Genomic DNA, 24,291 nt, shown 5'->3' on the forward strand with positions numbered 1-24,291 from the left:
TTTGTCCACATTTAAGGACCCTTCAAAATTACACTGGGCCCTCCCAGTAATCCAGGATAAAGTCTGATTAGCAACATTAATTCCATACCTTTCTTTTGTCCCAATTCCTTATTTTTTTAAGATTTTGTTTTAATTTTTATGTTGAGAGAGAGAGCAAGCAAGTGAAAGAGAGAGCACACAAGTGGGGAAGGGGCAGAGAGAGAGAGAGAGAGAGAGAGAGAGAGGAAGAGGGAGACAGAAACCCAAGCAGGCTCCACACTGCCAGTGCAGAGCCTGATGCAGGGTTAGAACTCATGAACCACGAGATTATGACCTGAGCTGAAGTTGGACACGTAACTGACTGAGCCACCAGGCGCCCCTCTTTTTTCTCAATTCCAAGTCTCCTCTTCTATGTAAAGTGACACATTCACAAATTCTGGGGATCAGGAGAATATCAACATCTTTGATGAACCATTATCCTACCTACCACACTCTCCTAAAAGATTTTAAAAATCAACGACAGAAAGAGAAGGAGAGCTTGGGGGAAAAATGGAGAAATAAAAAATAAGATAAATGGGGTATGGATGCAAACCACACTAGAACCAATTGAATAAAAGAATGAAAACAATCAACCAAAGAGACAAGCAAATGAAATGGGAAAGCATATGAAATATCAAGTTAATTAAAGAGATGACAGGACACAGAAGAAATAGTACTTATATAATTAACATTTTTGAATTATTAACAGAAAAAGGTCAATGATAGAATAAAATAAAACCTCTGAAATAAAGTGTCTCGTCTCTGTTAATGAAGGGGTATACTGTGTTTGTTTAACAGAAAGTGATGCAGCAAGATCAGCATCCAGAAACAGCCTGGTGAAATTACTAAACTAAAAGAATCATACGAACAACTAGGCCAAAAACAGACTGAGTTCAAATTTCTCCACAATAATGCTCAGTGCTAAAGGACAGAAGAAATATTTCTATATAGTTTTAGAGGACTAGTGTGACTCAAGAATTTTATATTCACATATATATTCAAGAGCACTTTTTTTTTCATTTTCAAGAGATATTTTGAGACTTGCAAGAATTCTGCAGGTGGGTGTCATGAGCCATGTGGGAAGGGAACAGGGGATCAAAACAAACTCTATAATGAACTTCAGATAATTGAAAGAGGAATGAAAAGAAAGCCCTTGAGAATTCCTCTAGAATTACTGATAAAAGCACTGATACTGTGTGATCCTAGAATACATTTAAATATTGCACTAAGACCAAGGACCTGTGCAAACTAAGGTTACCTAGGAGAGGGCAAATGGTGTGCGTCTTGGCAATGTCAGGAATCCTAGCATAAACTAGGTAGGGGAAGAGGGGTTGGGAGAGGTCTGAAGGAAGTGTGGCCATGCAATTTAGTCATCTTACAAAGCAGCAGGGAGTTGATACCAAATCTAAACACAAGGTAGCTGGGGCATCTGGGTGGCTCAGTCAGTTAAGCATCCAACTCTTGATTTCTGCTTAGGTCATGATGTCGTGGTTAGTGGGTTCGAGCCTCATGTCAAGTCCAGTGCTGATGCGAGGAGCCTGCTTGGGATTCTCTCTCCCCCTCTCTCTCTGCCCCTTCCCTGCTCACATGCTCTCTCTCTCTCAAAATAAATAAAAACATTAAAAAAATTAAACAGCACACCTGCAGTACTATAAACAATAGCCTAAGTATGGAAAGAGCCCAAATGTCCATCAATGGATGAATAGATAAAGAAGATGTGGTATCTATCTATCTATCTATCTATACATATATGTAGGTATATATCTACATATATCTACATATATATATGTATATGTATATACACAGATACATACATACATACATACACAATGGAGTATTACTTGGCAATCAAAAAGAATGAAATCTTGCCATTTGCAACTATGTGGATGGAACTGGAGGGTATTATGCTATGTGAAATTAGTCAGAGAAAGACAAAACTCATATGACTTCACTCATATGAGGACGTTAAGAGACAAAAGAGATGAACATAACAGAAGGGAAACAAAAATCATATAAAAACAGGGAGGGAGACAAAACATAAGAGACTCATAAATATGGAGAACAAACTGAGGGTTACTAGAGGGGCTGTGGGAGGGGGATGGGCTAAAGGGGTAAGGGGCACTAAGGAGTCTACTCCTGAAATCATTGCTGCACTATATGCTAACTAATTTGGATGTAAATTTTAAAAAAATAAGAAAGAAAATTTAAAAAAAAAAGTAAACGCACACACACACACACACAAAAATTAAACACAAGGTGGCTAGCAAACCTGTATTCCAGTTTTCCATAACTTTATAGGAACTGAATGAGGCTATAGCTGCTCCCCAAATCCACATCATCTTCTTCCCCCCATATGGCATGTACTGAATGAACGGAGGGTGGACCCTCCTACTGGAATGACTACCTGGGATGGCCAATGAATAATCTGGGGATACGTCGGTAATCATAGGCTGACCTACCCAAAATGGGAAAGAGATGTTTTAGGAAATTTCATACTGTAAGAAATAAGATATTTGGCTTAAATTCAGTATATCCTTCATTATTAAACAAAAATAAATTTAAATGAGTGCTTTTTAAATATCATATATTTATAGACTACAAATGTAATAATCTCCAACATGATCAAAAGGAGAATGGAGAACAATGGGTACTGTATGCTCCTATGTGTTTAAATATACATATAAAAAAAGATGTTCATGTACTTAGATATTTACAGAATATTTCTAGAAGGATACACAGGAGTAATTAACATTGGTGCCTCCTGAGAGAGAGATTGGGGTCTGGGACTAGAAAATGACACATTTTACTACATATTCTTCTTTTGTTTGAATTCTTTTAACTTGTGCAAATACCAGATTTTTCATTAAAAAAGAAAAGGATTGAATAAGGAAAAATAAAAGAACAAAAATAGTATGGGCCCATTTTTATGGCATAATACCCAGATCTCTACCTCTCTGTATGTCCAGGAAGCATGGTGATGCTGGGGGCAGATCAGGGAAGTTCTGTATTAGTTTTATCTTTCTAGATTTCAGTATTTCTTTTTTTATTTTTATTTATTTATTTATTTATTTATTTATTTATTTATTTATTTATTTATTTATTTATTTATTTTTAGATTTCAGTATTTCTTAAGGAACATGTTTTATAAGTTTCCCCAAAACAGATGGTGATGCTCAAAACACCAAGAGCAAAGTGGAGCTCACTCAGGGCTGCCTTCTTAACTTGCCCTCCTCCCCCCCCATATTAACGAAGTTCATCAATAGTCTGTTTAAAAATTAATATCAGTGATGCACACTGAACAAAGGTTTGAATGATTCTTTGGTGCACTACCTAACAGGAAAGCACATGAGTGAATTTTGATGTGTGCCCAAAAGGCCTAGATCCCTCTCTGGCTCCAGGATATTTTCTGTCTACAGCCACCTGTGAGCTCATGAAGGTGCTTGCCAGACTTCTCCAGAACTCCTGGACAAGCCCCCCTCCCTTTCCCAGAGGACCTCTAACAGTTGACAGCAAGCACCTGACATCTGGCCTCTGTAGTCCTTGCAACAACCCCGTGAAGTATCCCAACTCATTGTCATTCCAAGATGAGGACACAGAGGATCAGGGTAGTAAGAACCCTCACTAAGGTCCCCAAGATCCCCAGCGAGGGGACTGGCCTCTCCCCAACTCCACTGGAAAGGAATTAATGCACAGTTGGCTTAGGTTCAGTCTTGATGGAAGAGGGGTTAGGGGAGGAGCCATAGGGAGCCAACAGGTTTCTGGGACCTGCCATCACTTGTGAGGCAAGTGTCACCTGTGGGGACCCTGAGGCTGGGAGAGGACCTGACTCAGCTGGAGACTCATTGCAGGGGGCAGCACCAACAAATATAGAACCCAGTGTGTCCAGGCCCAAAGCACAGCCTCTCCTAGACTCAGGCCCCCAGGGGCCCCCAGGGCTTGAGTTGTCTCACCCAAGCCAGCCTGGGCACTCAGGGGCTCCTCTCGGGACATTCGGATGCCCACATCCTCCCCTGTGGGCACTCATGAAAGTAGAGCATGCTGAAGATGCAGAATCCCACAGGAGTAGCTGGAGAGAGCAAGTGCAAGGCCATTGAGCAGTCCGGGCAGGGGCTAACATAGACCCACTCTGCTCAGTGCCCTGAGCATGGGGATCCATCTGACTGACACTCATGGGGCTGGCCTGGGCCCAGTGCGTGCAAACACTCAGGGTGAGCAGAGGGGTAAGAAACAGGCTCCTCAAGTTTCATTAGCCCAGGGATTTGGGGAAAACAGTAATCCATTGGAAGGGTATGGGACGACCTCAGAATGGGGTGGCAGCCTCACACATTTCTGATCCCTGGAGAAATGACCTGCAACCTACCTTCGGTCCACAAGTCTAGCAGATCCAGCAGCAAAATCTGAGGGACATTCTCTATGAGCCACTGAGAGTCATGTGATCACAACAGCAACATTAAAAAAAAAAAACACTTCTTCTGTTTGTACAGTCTTACACAACTTACAGAGTACAGCCTATGGTGCAGATGAAGAAACTAAAGCTGGGTCTGAAGGGCTCTGGCTCCCGGAGAACGTGCCTTAGCTGTGGAGCTACGTGGCCCATGCCTGTACTCTTCCAAAGGGGTGCCTTCACGTGTGGCCTCCCCATCACCCTGGTAGCTGCCCAAAGATGGTGCAGGGTCCCAGTTTTCCTTCTGTCACCCATGCTTAGCCCAGGTCTGCACCCCAGGCCCTTGATGGAGTTCCCCTGGAGCAGTCAGGTGTCCATTCCAGAGGTGCTTTCTCAGGTCCTTCCCTGTTGGTTATGGAATGCCACCAGGAATCTAGGGCAAAAGGTCACTCCCTGCTTCCTGGGCAACATGAAGAACTGATGGGTAGGGCCATTGGGAACCTAGGGGTTCCCTATAGCAGGCTTGGCAGCTGTGTGAATTGTCCCATCACACCAGGGAGCAGGTGGCCAACATGCCCTCCTAATAAGAAAATGTGCCTACCTCCCCTCCTCCCTCTTAGGAAGAGTGTGACATGGACAGCACACACTTTGGGGTCTGGAGGTGTGGATTTGATTCCAGGCTGCGCAGCCACACCTTAAACACTTGACTTTCCCTTGTCTGGTACCCTGGGCATTCCTGTACCACAGAGGGTTAATAGTAGACTGTATTCCCTTCCTTAGTAATGCCTATCCTTAACGTCCTCCAGGGTACCACACCTGAGCTCCAGAGTGCCTGACAAGTGCACCCAGAGTTTGGGACAGGGAGGAAGGGCCACAGACTTCCCATTCTGATAAAGGGCCTTTCTGCTGAGATGGCAACATTTAACTATGAGCCCTCACTTTGTCATCATGGATACAGTGGTTCAATTCCTTCTTGGGCAACTTTTGCAGGAGAAAGACACTAAAAGGGGACAATGACAGAAAAGGCTAATTACTTAAAAGGAAAATTTCCCAGCAGTAGTTTATCCAGAAATGTCGTTTCTCTCTCAATACCTTGGGGACAGACCTGAACATCACAGTCTCATGGCTGTGTTCTGTTACTGCCAGTCGGGTCAATCTTATTCTCTTGAAGAACTGAAATAACATTAAGGCAGGTGATAAGGAATCTTGCTCATCAGCAGACAGTTGAGGTCGGAGGGTCCTGGCAGCTCCATGGGGACCCTTTAGAGCAGGGGGATGAGCTCATCAAGGAGGCATAGGCAGGTAGCAAGAGGGCAGGGAACAGGAGTGGACAGCACAGTCACTAGCCCCGAGTCTTCAGGATGTGGAGGGAGGCCCAAAGAAGGAGTTAGCCCTGAAGTTCCAAGCCCCTTGCTCTGCAGCATGGATGGCATAGAACACTTCATTTTTCTCAACTCCTTTGCAACCCCAGGCAGGGAAAAGCGAGGTCTGGAGGATATTTTTTAAAACTCTAGAGTATAATAATTTGTCTTATCAAACAGATGTAGCTAATATTCCCTAAGACTGCATATAGTATATGTGATATATATAATGGAAAATATGAAATTATAACTCTTCTCAGAATGTACCGTCTGCTGAATGACAAGCAGGTCCCATTACAGAGAATCAGTAAATAATCTGGGTTTTGTTTATTTTGCATACTACCAAACTGGGAGCTAACGTTGGAAAAGGTTTCAAATTTTACATAAGCCACATTCTCAACTACAATACTTTTGAACTCATGGGAGCTAAGCAGTTCTAGAAAGAATAATTAAATGTCTAATTTTAATCCCACAGGACTATTAAATGCATTTAACAAACACGAGTTGAGAGCCTATTCTGAACAAGGTACCTCAGAGATGTAATAAGGGCTAATGCACAACCCTTTCCTCCATGAACTTGTTGGTCAGAAGGAGGAATATTGTCCACACAACTCATTTCTAAAACATACACACTTGTTAAAATTCTCCTCCACCTGAGAAATGGATACATATGTTTCAAAGAGACATCCCAGTTTTCCTATCTGTTCTAGCAGAACAATGAGTAGGGTTTTCTTGGCCTTGATTAGTCAGCACTTAGAACTAGGCAGTTATTTTGCACAGAATCATAGAGTTAATGTGATATCAGAGGTCAGGCAGCTAGATTTCTTCATTTTACAAGTGAAATTAAGACCTAAGGAAGGTGCCCAGAGTGGGGGATAAAGCAAGAAGGAGGCCAACTCTGGGCTGGGAATTTTCTCCCTAGCAGGCCAGACCCATCCTTCACCATGGCAGGTGGCAGGCCACGCACAGACACTCACTCATGTCCACGTTTGTAGCCTGGCCCTCCAGTCACTCTGTGGGAATGGAAAGAATCTAATTTAAATGCAACTATACACTAATCTTCTACTAATAAACCCTAAATGTTAAGCATTTAAACCCTAAATGATCCTCCATATCAATCCTTCCCAAGGTGGGTCCTGAAGCTTTAAATGCCCTTTGTGATGATGCATTTCTGAATACACTGCCTGCCAGACTGTTCACAGGATAAGTCAATTCGTTTTTATTTTATTATTGAAGTATAGTTGGCATGCAATGCTATATTAGTTTCAGATGTACAACATAGTGATTTGACAGTTGTATACATTACTCAGTGCTCACCACGGTGAGTGTAGCCACCATCTGCCACCATACAATGTTATTAGAATATTATTGACTATGTTCCCTATGCTGTGCTCTCCATCTCCATGACTTATTTATTTTCTAAGTGGAAGTATGTGCCTCTTAATCCCTTTCCCCTGTTTTTCCCATTTCCCAACCCCCTAGGGATAAGTCACTCTTGGTAGAAGAAATCTAAGGAAACCCTGTCTACCTCATCCAGTTGCAGGCAGATGACCCTGAGGAGATGCCCAGGCTGACAATACATGCCACACCTGACAACCCCGAGTCAACTGGCCACCTCCAACCAAGTAGGACTCAGGACTTAGTTCCCAATTAGCACCTCAGACAAGATAGACATTACAAACAGAAGAGTCAAGTGTATGTGAACTGCAACCCATCCTTGCATTTCCATGCCACAGATTCTCCAAAGGTCCAGTTTGGCATTTTAATTTGCCTACCAATAATTGCACATCCATGGTGCCAAGTTAAATAGCCACAGAGCTTTAACTCAACCTAATAAATGACAGGGCTTGTGAAGGAGCCACTTCCTTCCACGTGGGACTGCATCATCCCTGACATGGCACAGAAACCTCTGTACCCTTCTTTGCCACTGTCAATGCCAAAGACAAGGGATACTCCATGGTCTCAGGGCCCAAAGATTTGTTCTGAGAGTGCCAGCAGGTCTTACAAGGGAGCGTGTTCAGGGTGGGGAGAGTGGTATAGACACTGATCTGGCCACACACTCCCGACAGGGGTAAATGCCAGGACTAGCTGTCAGGATCTCAGGTCACAGTCAGTTCCCCTCACTGACACTGACTGGCAGAACTCCACCTTGGGAATGCTTTTCTCTTTCCTTTCCCCCATCCCCAAATTGTTCATGCAAGTGACTAATCTTTCATCAATTCCAAGAGTAAGAAAATGTGTTTTATAATCATCCAATGAGCCCTTGGGGGCTCAGCAACACCCAAGATATAGGAGACACAGCCCAATTTGGAGGAAGTTTGTGATTTATTTGGATTTAGAGGAATTCCCTTTAGTATTTTTAACAGAGCTGGATCACAATTGTAGATAAGCTGTAAAAATCACTAAGTCATAGGAAGCTATCTATCCTTACTGAGGCCTCCTTCTTCCTCTACAAAAAACACAAAGCAAATTCAACCAAGCAATGCCTTGAATTACAAGTACAAATTGTAAATCCATCAACCAACAAGAGAGAGAAACTGGGCTAGTAATGACTGAGACAGACATACTCCATCTCCGATTCCTTTTATTGGAACAACTGATGGCTCCTTAGGATTTAAGAACTCATTGCATACACTCCCACCTGCTCCTGACCTAAAGCCTGTAGAAGGAGCAGAGCAGATATTCTCTCCTAGGGGGCGGCCTAGGGCTGTGCCCAAGGTCACACAGCTGGTCACCCTGTCCAAGTCAGAGTTGGCAACTTGTCCCACTTATTTTTATTGCTCATAGGTGATTCCTTCAAGAGTCAGCATGATGTAATTTAAAATACTGGCAAAAAAAATCCAATTCATATATTTTAAAAAGAGAAAGTTAACTATGTACACCTTGAAAGTGGGAAGACCTTTTTTAAAAGGTATGAAATATTACACATGCAGATGAATTCTCAATACTTTAATAATATACATTTCTTTCCAAACTTCAAATCATCACTAGAGAAACTGTAGGGAAATGGATGATCACCATGGCCTCTGGATCTCCAAGATAAAAGGGTACAATTCAGCTTGGGGTTGGGGGTGGGTTGCAAAACAAGGGGCACATCATGTCCAGGACATGGGGCATTGTGTAGTCACTTCCTCAACATGCAAGCCAACCCTGAGCTTACTTTAAGAACCAGGAGAGCCCCATGTGATGGACAATTCCTAAAATGGAAGCACAGAGATGACTGAGGTAAATCATGGATGTGTCAGCCCAAGGGCAGTAGATCAAGGTCTTCTCAGAGGCAGTAAGGCTCAACCTGGCAGGGACAGGACCTGAGGTATTTGCTCCAGCTCAAAACGTCTGCCTTCTCTGGGTCCAACTCCCAAGCTGTTGTCTTATAACTAAGAAACTTAATCTAATCTCACCAAGGGTTGGGTAGGTGGTTTATTCACACCAATCATTAGTGCCATGTGAAACTGCAGTAACTTAATAAAACAATTGAATGAAACATGGTACAGAAAAGGAAATTAATTGCAAAGGTCTCATTTTACATTTCATAAATATAAATACCAATATTAATACCACATCCTACTCATACATATTCATCCAGACATCAAATTTCCATTATATTTATAAGGAAAACTATGTAAGAGTAAACTGAGTTTAAATAGAAAATATTTCCCTGGAAGGAGACTCAAAATCATTCAAACCTAGAAAATGAGTTTACTTTAGACTTACTGCTGAAACCAAGGGAGATGAATTTAGAATTTGCATCAGCATCAATGTGCATTTGACTTCTCAGAATACGCATTGGTGGGCAGTGCAAATCTATAATAGCAAGGACTGGGGTTTCATGCAAGAAAGTGATTTTACTAGATAAGGTGTTGGAGACATGAGGATAGCTCTCTCCTTTTTCCATAAGGATTCTAGAGCATGACCATGCTGTGCCTTGTCCAGGGTGGTCAGCTGTGGCTGATGTGGGAGTAAATGAAGGGTTTTTATCCTTCCACCCCACTTTCTGGTCAAGAGATATAACGCACAAACCAACCAGCTAAACACAGCGCCGCAACACAGGCAGGTAAAAACGCTGCGTCCAGCCTATCTCTCAATTTCAGAATTTAAAGACTTATTTTCAACCCACTTTTCCAGTCTATCACCATGAACAATAAAGAACTCTATCCCCAAAGTGCGGCGAAAGTGGCTCCCACCTTGCCTACTCTCTCTCATCTGTGTTAAGGCCATCTTATTCTGGTTAGACATAAAGACTATCTGGGAGACAGCAGACTAATCAAGGGCAAATAAAACTCTACCTCCAACTTTCAGAGATAAAATATTTTCAAATTAGCTTTATTACCAATAGAAACCAGCATGTTTTATTTCCACTTAAATGCCTGTGGATCTCAGAGTTCTCTTTGAGTAGGATGTTCTGTGGTCATCCTCAGGGATGGACTTCTTCTAAAGGGATGAGGTGTCAACCTGTTATTTTATCTAGGGGCACATCCCCCTGTAGCCATTTAGAGAGCTCCAAGCAAAGAGCATGGTTCAGCACAAAGCTGAAAAACAAATTATTCTCATTTGCCCCTTTGAAATCAATAATTCAGTTTAACATGCATTTTTGATAGAACAAAATGTATAAATAAATATCCGTCATAGCATTTGGATAGTTCTCTAGTAGAAAGTCTATTCCCTTCAAGGCATTATTGTTTCCCTTTTGCATGTGGGCTCCAGGAGGAACTGGGGAAGAGAGAAGATTCTTTGGTTCTCAGTATCACTCTACACACTGCAGTGATCACAAAAGCCCTGGGAAACACCCATCCCAGCTGAGCAAGATGACCATACACGCAGCAGCTCAGCTCCTCCAAGGAAAAGCCTCCCAGGGAACTTGCTGATGAAAAACCTGCACATGCTTAAAGTTAGATTAAGCACATTTAAGGAAAAAGCACAGTTGCCTCTTCTGTTTCCATTTTCTATGAGAAAAAAAATGTACAGTGAATAAACATTTGCTTTATTCCATAATAGAAATCCTGAGGCCAATAACCCTGGTAAGGCAGGTAAATAAAGCCTTCGGGAAGTGCCACAGACACAGGGTCCTAGGGTTTATGTCAATAGGAGTCAAACCCAATAGGAAACTTTACAGGGAGTTGGTGGCATTTCCACCTGCTCTCCTGGCTGGCACTAACGTGCTCACCAGGACCATGATGCAGGCCAGCAGTTCTAGGAGGCCAGCAGATCCTCCCCAAGCCAACACTCTCCCTTCTGCGGTCTGAAAAGGCACTGAATCTTCAGACTAGAACCAACTGCCACTCTCCAAAGATCAGAAGCACTTAAAGTTAAAGCAATCTCTCTGCCTCTTTGAGGGAGGCCTGTGTTTTGGAAGGCCACAAATTCTGGCTATTCAAGTAATTTGCCCATCCTTCCTTTAATTTCCATCCCTTAGGCTACAGGCACACGGAGTGCCGGTGTACACAGGCGCACACTCACATGCACACACCCACACACACCCCCAACCTGGTCATCCCAGATCCTCTCCCAAGGTAGCTCAGGTAGAGGTTTGCCAACCTGCATTTAGCACGCCCCCTGCTGGTCCTGCAGGAGCTGACTCAGCCTTTATTCTGTGGGCCTAAGACAGGAGTAAATGACCTTAAGATCCAAAGGGAGCAAAAAGAAAAGCAAGGCAATTTTGGCTTCTTAGAAACAGAACACATGATACTCTAAGCATACAAATGAGATGAAAAGGCTTTAAAGTGCTTGATTTTGAAATGTTTTAAGAAATAAGTGACATATACTTAATGATTGTTGGAAACACATTTGTATTTTTAAAATACTGTGGTGAGTTACATAAAAAAAACATTATGATAAATATTTTCACAGGTCTACAGGTTAAAAACAATGGATATGTGGACAGAATGGTTTCACAGTCTCAATTTCTAAAGAGTTCATAGCTCGGAGCCTAAAAAAAAATGTTCATACTATTCCACGTAATAACTGGAAATACTTCAATTATAGGAAAAACTCAGCTATGACCAAAGAGCTCAAGTTCTAAAGCAGCTACATGCAGTGAGACCAAAGTCACCTAAAAGTAGGAGACAATTCTGCTACATTCCTGTCTCATCCGGCCTTGCCATTGTGAATACATTTGGCAACTCCCAAGAGGTGAGAGGCCATGGACACATTGCTTGCTTCGGTGAATGGTGCTCCTTCCCTTCTCCACAAGGTGAGAACAGACAATTCAGCTTCTTGACAATTCCACTGCTAGTCTCCACTAGGGCTAAGGTCCTCAGCAGTCACTTCCTAAGGGGACACCTGCCATATAAGATCCAGGCTGAGACCCACACCTGGCAAGATTCCATGAAGCAATGGGTTCTCTCCACTGCCACCCTGAACATCACCCTAAAGTAAACCACTGCTTCCTGATTTCCTTCACTCCCATCCAGGGTTTCAAAGCTTCACATTCCTGATCAGACTCAAACTTTTACATGGCATATGGTATTAAATTCTTTACAGATCCAATATGATCACACTAATAATTTACGGCATGCTTATTTTAAGCAATTAGGGGTAGTCATTAATTATTAAATACAAAAATGTCAATACTTTGTCCCTTATTGAATATCCTTTCGATATGATAGTCTTAAGTAGATATGCAGACTATCTGGGGAACTTGCTTACTTTTGTTACCACAATAACCAGTACTAATGGAATGCGCACACATACACAAGAATAATGGCCTATTGCTTGCATTTAGGGGGGAAATTCCCGCAAAATTTGGTGTGCTGGGCTGGTAGGTCTCCAGCCTCTGCACTCTTTCCACCCTCCCTGGTGCTGAATTGGCCTCGGAGGCTGGTGGGACACACAGCTGCTATAGTAAGAAAATGAAAGGCAGGGAGGACCCTACAGAAGCTGCCACTCCTTTCCCCAGGGCAGGCTGCTCCCAGACCTATCCTGGAGGGTGTATGGGGGGAGGGGCGGGGGGGGGTGCTGAAGGAAGAAAACCTACAGATTCTCCTGAAGCAATCAAGGCCTATAAAAATTTAGGCCACACTGTCCACCTTTTCCTGGACACATCATCTGCCACATCAAATATAATATCTTTTACAAAATTTTTCATCTCACAGCTCACTTTCATTTACAGAGATAAGGCAAGGCAATAAGCATGTAAGTATCATGCATGACACTTTCCCGTGGATGCTTGTGGTGTGGATGAAGCGATTCCCAGATCCACCAGGATCTAACAAGTTTCCTTTCAGCTACTCTCAAATCTATTGATTCTCAAGCCAATAAATAAAAATAAAATCCGTGTTCATTTCTGTAATGCTGTTGAGTTTGGAAAGCAAAAGCAAATCCATTTTATTACAAAGATTCTCAAAGGGCTGCAATAGCTGCACCGGGAGGAGGGTACACTTGAGAGGTTGTGTCCAATGAAGGAAAGTTTTTGTTAATGATGACATCACTGACATTTTCTCAAATTTAAAGGAGCACTTAAAGCACAACAGAGGCAATTTTTTTCCCCTCCAGTGAGAAGATACTAGGGAAGGCCTCCGGGGTTCAGAGCCAAATTGCATTAACGGTTCCCCTGCTGTCCAGCCAGACCCAGAGGAGCAAGCGAGCGAGCGGGCGGTGCGCCGGGCCACGGTGGCCCACGCAGCCACAGCCCGGGCACCCGGCTAGCGGCCTCACGCGCTTCTCTGGGGCCCCACCGTGCCTGGGAGTCTGCCGGCGCCGCGGGACCCCCTGCGCGCCCACACGAACTGAGGGGCCGGTCCCCTCACGCCTGTCATCACGTTCCAGTGCAGACAGCTAAGGGGGCCCGAGGAGATGCCGGCCCCGACCCAGCCGGAGCGCCGCGCCCTGCTTAGGAGACGAGCGCCGGGCCGGAGCCGGCGCCCGCGGGGTCCAGAGCGGAGCCCGCAATGCAGCGCGCCGCGAGCCCTGCGCGGTGCCCGCGACCCCCGCGCCCCCTGTGCCTTTGCGCCTTGGCCCCAGGGTCGCCCCCTGTGCCTGCGCCCACCTGCCACTCCGCGAAGCGCGGAGGGACGCGGCGCCCGCTCTCCAACAGCGCACCTGCCTCGTCCGCGGCCCCGGCCCCGCCGCCGCCAGCAGCACCGCGGCCAGCGCCGTCTCACCTGCCGCGCCGCTCCGCTCCGCCAGCCTGCAGCGCCGCAGTCGCCGCTACCCGACTTCCATTTTCTCTCGCTTTAAGGGAAAATCAGATCAGCTGTTTTGCTCGCTCTCCGGCTCCGCGGCCCCCTCCCCAGCTGCCGCTCGCGGTCCCGGGGGCCTCTCCTCCCCCGCCTTCTCCTGCGCTCCGCTCCGCCCCTCGCGCCCCTCCGCTCCGCCCGCGGCCGCGCGCAGTGCCCGCCTCCCGGCTCCGCCCGCAGCCGGCCGGCGCGCGCCCTGCCCTGACGTCACCGGTCGCTGCCGCGCCCCGCCCCCGCCTCTCGTGGACGAGCGCGCGCCGCTCCCCGCCCCCGCCCCGCCGGCGCCGTCCTCCGAGCGCGCGTGCTCGCGGAAACGGTCCGCGCCGGGCTAGACTTCCTGGAGTATTGCACGGTTTCTCCTCGCCGATGTGCTCGCCTTTTGCGGTGCCCCTTGGCACCTGGGGGACTGCAGGAAGAGCTACTTAAATAGCCTGCCTTTGCCTTCCCTGGCCTCCCAGTGTGTGCGTCCACCTTTCTCATTTCTGACCGCCTGCTCACTCTTCCCAAACTTTCTCTCACCCATCCTGTCTCGGCTCCTTTTCCAAGCCCTGCTTGGGGGTCAATGCATCACTCTAATGCGAAGTTGCTCCTTTTGCCTCCTAAACTAGGGTTCTGACCTTTCCCCATTTCTTGCCTTCCTCTTAATACTTCATGCCACCACTTCGAATGGTTCCTGTCACTGATACTAAGGCCTGCCCACTGCTTTCTGTTCACTCTCACATCACTCTCAGGGTGTATGTAATCAGACCCCTCTCTTCCAACTAGTGCGTTCTGTTACAGGTTAGTACCATCCTCTTGTGTTTCTTGACAACTGTTACTTTACTCTTACTTTAGGACCACTTGCTTAGTTTTAAACATTTTGTATATGTTTAATAATGTTTAGTGATTTATTTGACTTTTTGAATTAGTATACAGTAAAATTGACTTTTTTGGGAGGAAGGGGTTTAAAACACTTGTTTAGATTCTTGTAGCCACCGGTACAATTAGGATACGTCACCCAAGAATTGTCTCTTGCCCTTTTTATAGCCACACCCTAACATGAAACCATTGACATAGTTTAGCCTACGTAGCTGTAGTGTTGCATTTTTGAGAATGTTATGTATATGGAATTGTCATATGCAACATTTTTAGTATGACTTTATTCATTCACCATTATGCCTTTGAGATTCACCCATGTTGTGTATATCAATAGTTCTTTTTATTGTTGGATGCTATCCCATTATTTGTATCACATTTTGTTTATTCATCCATTGAAAGATATTTGGGTGATTTCCAGCTTTGGGCAATCGTGAATAGATATTCTCCAAACAGTTGCATGCAGAGTTTTGTATGGACAAAAGTTTTCAAATTAGTTGGGTAAATACCTTGGAGTGCTAATGGAAAAATCGTTCAACACTGTAGTAATGCTACAGTTTTCCAGAGTGTGTATACCATCTTCATAACCACCAGCAGTGTATGAGTTTCACTTTCCTGCATCCTTGCTCGGTATTTGATACGTATATGTGTATAATTTTTACAGCAAATATATATGTGTATATATGCATATGTGGCATTTTCATAGTTGTGGAGAGGTACTTAAGTGTCATTTTAATTTTCAATCCCCTAGTAAAAATAATGTTGAGCATCTTTTCATTTGCTTATTCGTTAGCTGTATATCTTCTTTGGGAGGTATCTGTTCACATCTTTTGCCCACTTTAAGTTTTTTTATTTGTTTATTTTTTTATTGTTGAGTTTTAAGTGTGCTTTGTATATTTTGGATAGAAGTGCTTTATATGATATGTGTTATGCAAATATTTTCTGCCAGTGTGAGCCTTGTTTTTTGATTCTCTTAACAGTGTCTTTTGCAGACTAGAACTTTTTAATTTTAATAAAACCCTAACAGCATTTTTTTCTTTGAAAAATCATACATTTGGTATTCTGTCTTAAAACATCACCAAATGCAAGGTCACATAGATTTAAGTCTGTTTTCTTCTTGAAGTTTTATAATTTTACATTTTGCATTTAGGTGTATGAGCTGTTTTTACTTAATTTTTGTGAAGGTATAAGGTCTGTGTCAAGATGATGATGATGATGATTATTATTATTGCATGTGGATATTTAGTCGCTCCATCATCATTTGTTAAGAAAACTATTGTTTTCTGCATTACTTTTGCTCCTTTGTCAAAGATCAGCTGACTATGTTTGTGTTGGTATATTCTATTGCACTGATCCATATGTCTATTATTTGACCAATAACATCACACTGTCTTGATTTTTATAGCCTTTTAGTGAGTCTTGAAGTTGGGTAGTGTCATTCTTCTCATTTTGTTCTTCTGTATTATGTTGGCTATTCTTGCTTTTTTTGATTTTTCGTATATATTTTAGTATCAATTTATAGATACCTACAAAATAGCTTGTTTGGATTTTAACTGAGATTCCACTGATTGTGTATCAAGTTTGGAAGAATTTATGTCTTAACAGGATTGGGTCCTCCAATCCATGGATATGAAATATCTATACATTTATTTAGATCTTCTTTGAATTTTTTAGCAATGTTTTATAATTTTCTGTATAAAATTTCTGTACATATTTTGTTCGAGTTGTATGTAAGTATTTTGTTTTTTGGCGTTATTATAAATTATATTGTTTATTATTTTTAATTTTAACTGCTCATTGCTGGAATATAGGAAGGCAGTTGGCTCTTGGATATTAACTTTGTATCGTGTAACCATGCTATACTTGCTCCGGGAGTATTTTTGATGATTCTTTGGAATTTTGTACATAGAATATTGTCATCTACTAATAGAGAGAGTTTTATTTTTTCCTTTCCAATTTGTATAGATTTTCTTTTCTTTTCTTGTCCTATTTAACTAGCCAGTACTTCCAGTATAGTGTGGAATAGGAGTCATAAAAGAGAATATTCTTGCCTTGTTCTTGATTTTAGGGGGAAACATCCAGTTCCTCACCATTAAGTATGTTAGCTATAGGTTTTTTGTGCATATTCTTTATTAAATTGAGGAAGTTTCTATTTCTAGTTTGTCAAAAGTTTTCTTTTTTTAATGAATAGGTGTTGAATTTTGTTAGATGCTTTTTCTGCATCTGTTGATATGATCACATTATGTTTCTTATTTAGCTTATTGATATGATGGATTACTTGTTTGATGTTTGAATGTTGATTCAATCTTACATACCTGGGATTAATCCTACTTGGTGGTGGTATATAATGGTTTTTAGGTAGTGCTGGATTCAATTTGCTGATATGTTGTTGAAGATTTTAGTATTCACGTTAATGAGGGATATTGGTTTGTAGTTTTCCTTTCTCGTAAAATTTGTATCTTGCTTTGATATCTGGGTAATGCTAGACCCATAGAATGAGTTAGGAAGTGATCCCTCTGCTTCTAACCTCTGAAAGAGATTGTAGAGAATTGGTAAAATTTCTTTCTTAAATGTTTGGTAAAATTCACTGGTGAAACCATCTGGGTGCTGTGATCGTTTTGGAAGGCCATTAATTATTGCCTCAATTTCTTTATAAAATAGACTGATTTAGTTTTACTACTTGTTCTTGCATACATTTTGGTAGTTGTGTCTTTCAAGGAATTGGTTTATTTCTTTGAGATATTCAAATTTATGGATATAAGTTTGTTCATTGTAATTCTTTTTTTTTTTTTTTTAATGTTCATAAAGTCAAGAAGGATGAGCCCTCTTTCATTTCTGATATTGTTACAGTATGCCCAATGTCTTTTTTTCTTGGTAAGCCCGGCACAGTTTTACAAATTTTAATGACCTTTGAAAAGAACCAGCTTTGTTTTTGTTAATTTTCTCTATTGTTTTTCTGTGTTTCATTTCATTTCATTTCATTTTTTCCTTTTTTTTTTTTTTTTTTTTAAACCCATGGCCCCACTCACATCCCATCTGGTAACCATCGTTTTCTTCTCTATAGTTGAAAGTCAGCATCTAGTTTTGCCTCTCATTTTTTTTTTATCCCCCAAGTTTTTTAAGTTCCAGCTAATTAACATATAGTGCAATATTAGTTTCATGTGTAGAGTTTAGTGATTCATCACTTACGTACAACACTTGGTGCTCATGAAAACAAGTTGCAGTCCTTAATCCCCATCACCTATTTAACCCATCCCCCAACCAATTTTCCTGTTAACCATCACTTTGTTCTCTATAGTTAAGAGTCTGTTTCTTGGTTTTTCTCTTCTTTTTTCTCCCTATGTCCATTTGTTTTGTTTCTTAAATTCCACATATGAGTGAAATCATATGGTATTTGTCTTTCTCTGGCTGGTTTCACTTAGCATAATACTCTCTAGTGCCATCCACGTCATTGCAAATGGCAAGATTTCATTATTTTTTATGGCTGAGTAATATTCCTTACACCATACACCAAAATAAATTCAAAATGGATTAAAGACTTAAATGTGAGACAGGAAATCATTAAAATCCTTGAGGAGAACACAGGCAGGAACCTCTTTGACATCAGCTGCAGCAACTTCTTACTGGAGATTTCTCCTGAGACAATGGGGGAAAAAAAAAGTAAAAATAAACTATTCAGACTTCATCAAAGTAAAAAGCTTCTGGACAGTGAAGGAAAAAGTCAACAAAACTAAAAGGCCACCTATGGAATGGGAGAATACATTTGGAAATGATATATCTGATAAAGGGTTATTGTCCAAAATATATAAAGAACTTATAAAATTTAACACCCCCAAAAAACAAATAATCCAATTAAAAAAAACAGGCAGAAGACATGAATATACATGTTTCCAAAGAAGACATACAGATGGCCAACAGACACATGAAAAGATGCTCAGTATCACTGATCATCAGGGTAATATAAATCAAAACTACAGTGAGATGTCAAATCATACATGTCAGAATGGCCAGTATTAATAAGAGGTGGTGGCAAGGATGTGGGGAAAGGAGAACCTTCTTACACTGTTGGTGGGAATGCAAACTGGTGCAGCCACTATGGGAAACAGTATGGAGGTTCCTCAAAAAGTTATAAATAGAACTACCATAGGAGCCAGCAATTGAACTACAAGGTATTTACCCAAAGGATACAAAAATACTAATTCGAATGGAAATATGCACCCCAATGTTTATAGCAGCATTATCAACAATAGGAAACTAGAAATAGAAACTTCCTCACTTTGGTAAAGGATATGCACAGAAAACCTATAGCTAACATCATACTTAATGCTGAGGATCTGGATGTTTCCCCCCTAAAATCAAGAACAAGGCAAGGATATTCTCTTATATAACTCCTATTCCACATTATACTATAAATCCTGGCTAGTTCAATAGGACAAGAAAACAAAATCTATACAGATTGGAAAGGAAAAAATAAAACTGTCTCTATTAGTAGATGACAATATTCTATGTAGAAAATTCCAAAGAATCATCAAAAATATTCCTGGAGCAAGTATTACATGGTTACATGATACAAGCTTAATATACAAGAGCCAACTGCTTTCCTATATCCCAGCAATGAACAGTTAAAATTAAAAATAATAAACAATATCATTTATAATAACTCCAAAAAATATTTGCATATAACTCTAATAAAATATGTACAGAACTTTTATACAGAAAGTTATAAAACATTGCTGAAAAATTCAAAAAAGATATAAATAAATGTATAGATATTTCATATCCATGGATTGGAGGACCCAATCTTGTCAAGAATTAAATTAGCTATAAATTCATTTTTGCTGTAGGTAGATATGGAACTATTCAGGAATTCATATACAACTTTATGAGTTTACTCTTCTTGATCTCCTTTCTCTGCACAATCTTCTTTACTCTGTCCAGCTTTCTGGGGCCTTCCTTCTTGGTCTTCCAGTGATAAAACTAGGACTCTAATCTCCCTCTTCTGCCATATACTTCCCACAACTACATTTACGTAAGAGCCAGCTTGCAGGAGTACAGAGAAAGAAAAAAGTAGCAACGGAGACCTTCTACACACTCTTGAGAACATGTCTCTTCTTGTCAGAGAGAAGAGTCACCTGTATGAACATTTTAGGTGCTTTCCTGGCCTCAGTTGCCTCTGCTGTCACCACCACAATGTTGTAGTATTGCTTGGGGGCTGGGGTAGGAAAGGAGGGCCAAAAGAATTGTAAAATAATCCCCAATTCAAAAGAATGGAAATAAGTTATTTCATATGAGTGAAATATCCCAGAGGGTGAGAAAACAAGACCTATCTTCTCCTCATCCTCAATGTGTTGGGAAGGACAGAGATGTGACCCTGCATTGTAGTCATTCTCAGAATAGGAGAGGTCATGTATAGATGCCATTGACAAGTGTGTCTTTGACCCGTTGACGCTGGGCACTCAATAACAACTGCCAGGTGAGCAGAGGAGACTGGGAAGAAGTCAGCAGCATAGATTTGGAACCTCCTTGAATCTCCTGATAAAAACAGGGCAACTAAGATCATAAACTGAAAACACTTGAACAATATGTGCAACCAACTTAGGACATAAGATAATCTCATAAAAACCAGTGTCAGAAATGGTGGGGGTGATCTATCAAGAGATAATAACCCAGTGCAATTTTAGAAACTATGTGTGGAATTGAAGGAAAGATAAAGGTGACCTACAGTTTAAGGTAATTTCTTCTATTTCTTTTTGTACTAAGAGTGTTTATCATGCATGACTTTTTAAAACAGTCTAACTGAGGTATGATTAACATAAAATAATTGAACACATTTGAAGAGTACAATTTGACAAGTTTTGAAATATGCATATACTCAAGAAACCATCACCATGACCAAGATGAATATTTCCATCATCCCCAATTTCCTTGTGGCCCTTGGTTGTCTCTTCCTCATGTCCTCCCTGCTCTTCCCTCTTCTTTCCCTAGGCAAACACTGGTTTGCTTTCTGGTGCTGACATTAAAAAAATACCTTTTCTGTTTTCATTGAATTGTTTTCTCTCCTTTAATAGGTAATAGTTTTTCTAATGTTAACCCATAAACTGTTAGATCTTTTTTGTTAACATTTTGTTTAGGATAATGGCATCCATGTTCATGGATGAGATTGACCTATGTTTCTTCCTTATGATGTCCCTGTTTACAGTATCAAAGTTATACTGAATTCATAAAATTATTTGGAGGATATCAGGATAGGCTGGGTTGTATGGCATAACAAAGGAGGATAAAAATCTCAAGAGTTTAAATGCAGCTGTATATTTCTGGCTCTTGCTACATATCAGGGCGTCTATGGGAACTCAGGTCAGATCCCAATCAACTGAGCCACCCGTGTTCCCTGAAAATTCTTTTTTTTTTTTTTTTTTTTTTTTGAACTTTATTTTTTTTTTATTTTATTTTTTTTCACATTCTTTTTTATTTTTTTTATTTTTTAATATATGAAATTTACTGTCAAATTGGTTTCCGTACAACACCCAGTGCTCATCCCAAAAGGTGCCCTCCTCAATACCCATCACCCACCCTGCCCTCCCTCCCACCCCCCATCAACCCTCAATTTGTTCTCAGTTTTTAACAGTCTCTTATGCATTGGCTCTCTCCCACTCTAACCTCTTTTTTTTTTTTTTTTTTTCCTTCCCCTCCCCCATGGGTTTCTGTTATGTTTCTCAGGATCCACATAAGAGTGAAACCATATGGTATCTGTCTTTCTCTGTATGGCTTATTTCACTTAGCATCACACTCTCCAGTTCCATCCATGTTGCTACAAAAGGCCATATTTCATTTTTTCTCATTGCCACGTAGTATTCCATTGTGTATATAAACCACAATTTCTTTATCCATTCATCAGTTGATGGACATTTGGGCTCTTTCCATAATTTGGCTATTGTTGAGAGTGCCGCTATAAACATTGGGGTACAGGTGCCCCTATGCATCAGTACTCCTGTATCCCTTGGATAAATTCCTAGCAGTGCTATTGCTGGGTCATAGGGTAGGTCTATTTTTAATTTTCTGAGGAACCTCCACACTGCTTTCCAGAGCGGCTGCACCAATTTGCATTCCCACCAACAGTGCAAGAGGGTTCCTGTTTCTCCACATCCTCTCCAGCATCTATAGTCTCCTGATTTCTTCATTTTGGCCACTCTGACTGGCGTGAGGTGATATCTGAGTGTGGTTTTGATTTGTATTTCCCTGATAAGGAGCGACGTTGAACATCTTTTCATGTGCCTGTTGGCCATCCGGATGTCTTCTTTAGAGAAGTGTCTATTCCTGTTTTCTGCCCATTTCTTCACTGGGTTATTTGTTTTTCGGGTGTGGAGTTTGATGAGCTCTTTATAGATTTTGGATACTAGCCCTTTGTCCGATGTGTCATTTGCAAATATCTTTTCCCATTCCGTTGGTTGCCTTTTAGTTTTGTTGGTTGTTTCCTTTGCTGTGCAGAAGCTTTTTATCTTCATAAGGTCCCAGTAATTCACTTTTGCTTTTAATTCCCTTGCCTTTGGGGATGTGCCGAGTAAGAGATTGCTACGGCTGAGGTCAGAGAGGTCTTTTCCTGCTTTCTCCTCTAAGGTTTTGATGGTTTCCTGTCTCACATTCAGGTCCTTTATCCATTTTGAGTTTATTTTTGTGAATGGTGTGAGAAAGTGGTCTAGTTTCAACCTTCTGCATGTTGCTGTCCAGTTCTCCCAGCACCATTTGTTAAAGAGACTGTCTTTTTTCCATTGGATGTTCTTTCCTGCTTTGTCAAAGATGAGTTGGCCATACGTTTGTGGGTCTAGTTCTGGGGTTTCTATTCTATTCCATTGGTCTATGTGTCTGTTTTTATGCCAATACCATGCTGACTTGATGATGACAGCTTTGTGGTAGAGGCTAAAGTCTGGGATTGTGATGCCTCCTGCTTTGGTCTTCTTCTTCAAAATTACTTTGGCTATTCGGGGCCTTTTGTGGTTCCATATGAATTTTAGGATTGCTTGTTCTAGTTTCGAGAAGAATGCTGGTGCAATTTTGATTGGGATTGCATTGAATGTGTAGATAGCTTTGGGTAGTATTGACATTTTGACAATATTTATTCTTCCAATCCATGAGCAGGGAATGTCTTTCCATTTCTTTATATCTTCTTCAATTACCTGCATAAGCTTTCTATAGTTTTCAGCATACAGATCTTTTACATCTTTGGTTAGATTTATTCCTAGGTATTTTATGCTTCTTGGTGCAATTGTGAATGGGATCAGTTTCTTCATTTGTCTTTCTGTTGCTTCATTGTTAGTGTATAAGAATGCAACTGATTTCTGCACATTGATTTTGTATCCTGCAACTTTGCTGAATTCATGTATCAGTTCTAGCAGACTTTTGGTGGAGTCTATCGGATTTTCCATGTATAATATCATGTCATCTGCAAAAAGCGAAAGCTTGACTTCATCTTTGCCAATTTTGATGCCTTTGATTTCCTTTTGTTGTCTGATTGCTGATGCTAGAACTTCCAGCACTATATTAAACAACAGCGGTGAGAGTGGGCATCCCTGTCGTGTTCCTGATCTCAGGGAAAAAGCTCTCAGTTTTTCCCCGTTGAGGATGATGTTAGCTGTGGGCTTTTCATAAATGGCCTTTATGATCTTTAAGTATGTTCCTTCTATCCCGACTTTCTCAAGGGTTTTTATTAAGAAAGGGTGCTGGATTTTGTCAAAGGCCTTTTCTGCATCGATTGACAGGATCATATGGTTCTTCTCTTTTTTTTTGTTAATGTGATGTATCACGTTGATCGATTTGCGAATGTTGAACCAGCCCTGCATCCCAGGAATGAATCCCACTTGATCATGGTGAATAATTCTTTTTATATGCTGTTGAATTCGATTTGCTAGTATCTTATTAAGAATTTTTGCATCCATATTCATCAGGGATATTGGCCTGTAGTTCTCTTTTTTTACTGGGTCTCTGTCTGGTTTAGGAATCAAAGTCATACTGGCTTCATAGAATGAGTCTGGAAGTTTTCCTTCCCTTTCTATTTCTTGGAATAGCTTGAGAAGGATAGGTATTATCTCTGCTTTAAATGTCTGGTAGAACTCCCCTGGGAAGCCATCTGGTCCTGGACTCTTATTTGTTGGGAGATTTTTGATAACTGATTCAATTTCTTCGCTGGTTATGGGTCTGTTCAAGCTTTCTATTTCCTCCTGATTGAGTTTTGGAAGAGTGTGGGTGTTTAGAAATTTGTCCATTTCTTCCAGGTTGTCCAATTTGCTGGCATATAATTTTTCATAGTATTCCCTGATAATTGTTTGTATCTCTGAGGGATTGGTTGTAATCATTCCATTTTCATTCATGATTTTATCTATTTGGGTCATCTCCCTTTTCTTTTTGAGAAGCCTGGCTAGAGGTTTGTCAATTTTGTTTATTTTTTCAAAAAACCAACTCTTGGTTTTGTTGATCTGCTCTACAGTTTTTTTAGATTCTATATTGT

The 24,291-nt window shown here is 41.3% G+C and overlaps 1 protein-coding gene across 1 annotated transcript in view; it reads right to left on the minus strand.

The window, feature by feature from the left end:
- OTUD7A (OTU deubiquitinase 7A) overlaps positions 1 to 14,006 on the minus strand; it is a 374,562-nt gene extending 360,556 nt beyond the window's left edge. Inside the window, exon 1 of the mRNA XM_042941241.1 lies at positions 13,863 to 14,006. The gene's annotated coding sequence lies outside the window, so the exon portion shown is untranslated. The remainder of the gene's footprint in view (positions 1 to 13,862) is intronic.
- Positions 14,007 to 24,291: the final 10,285 nt, after the last annotated feature.

This window comes from Panthera leo, chromosome B3 (assembly GCF_018350215.1).
Source record: "Panthera leo isolate Ple1 chromosome B3, P.leo_Ple1_pat1.1, whole genome shotgun sequence".
Taxonomy (NCBI): Eukaryota; Metazoa; Chordata; class Mammalia; order Carnivora; family Felidae; genus Panthera; species Panthera leo.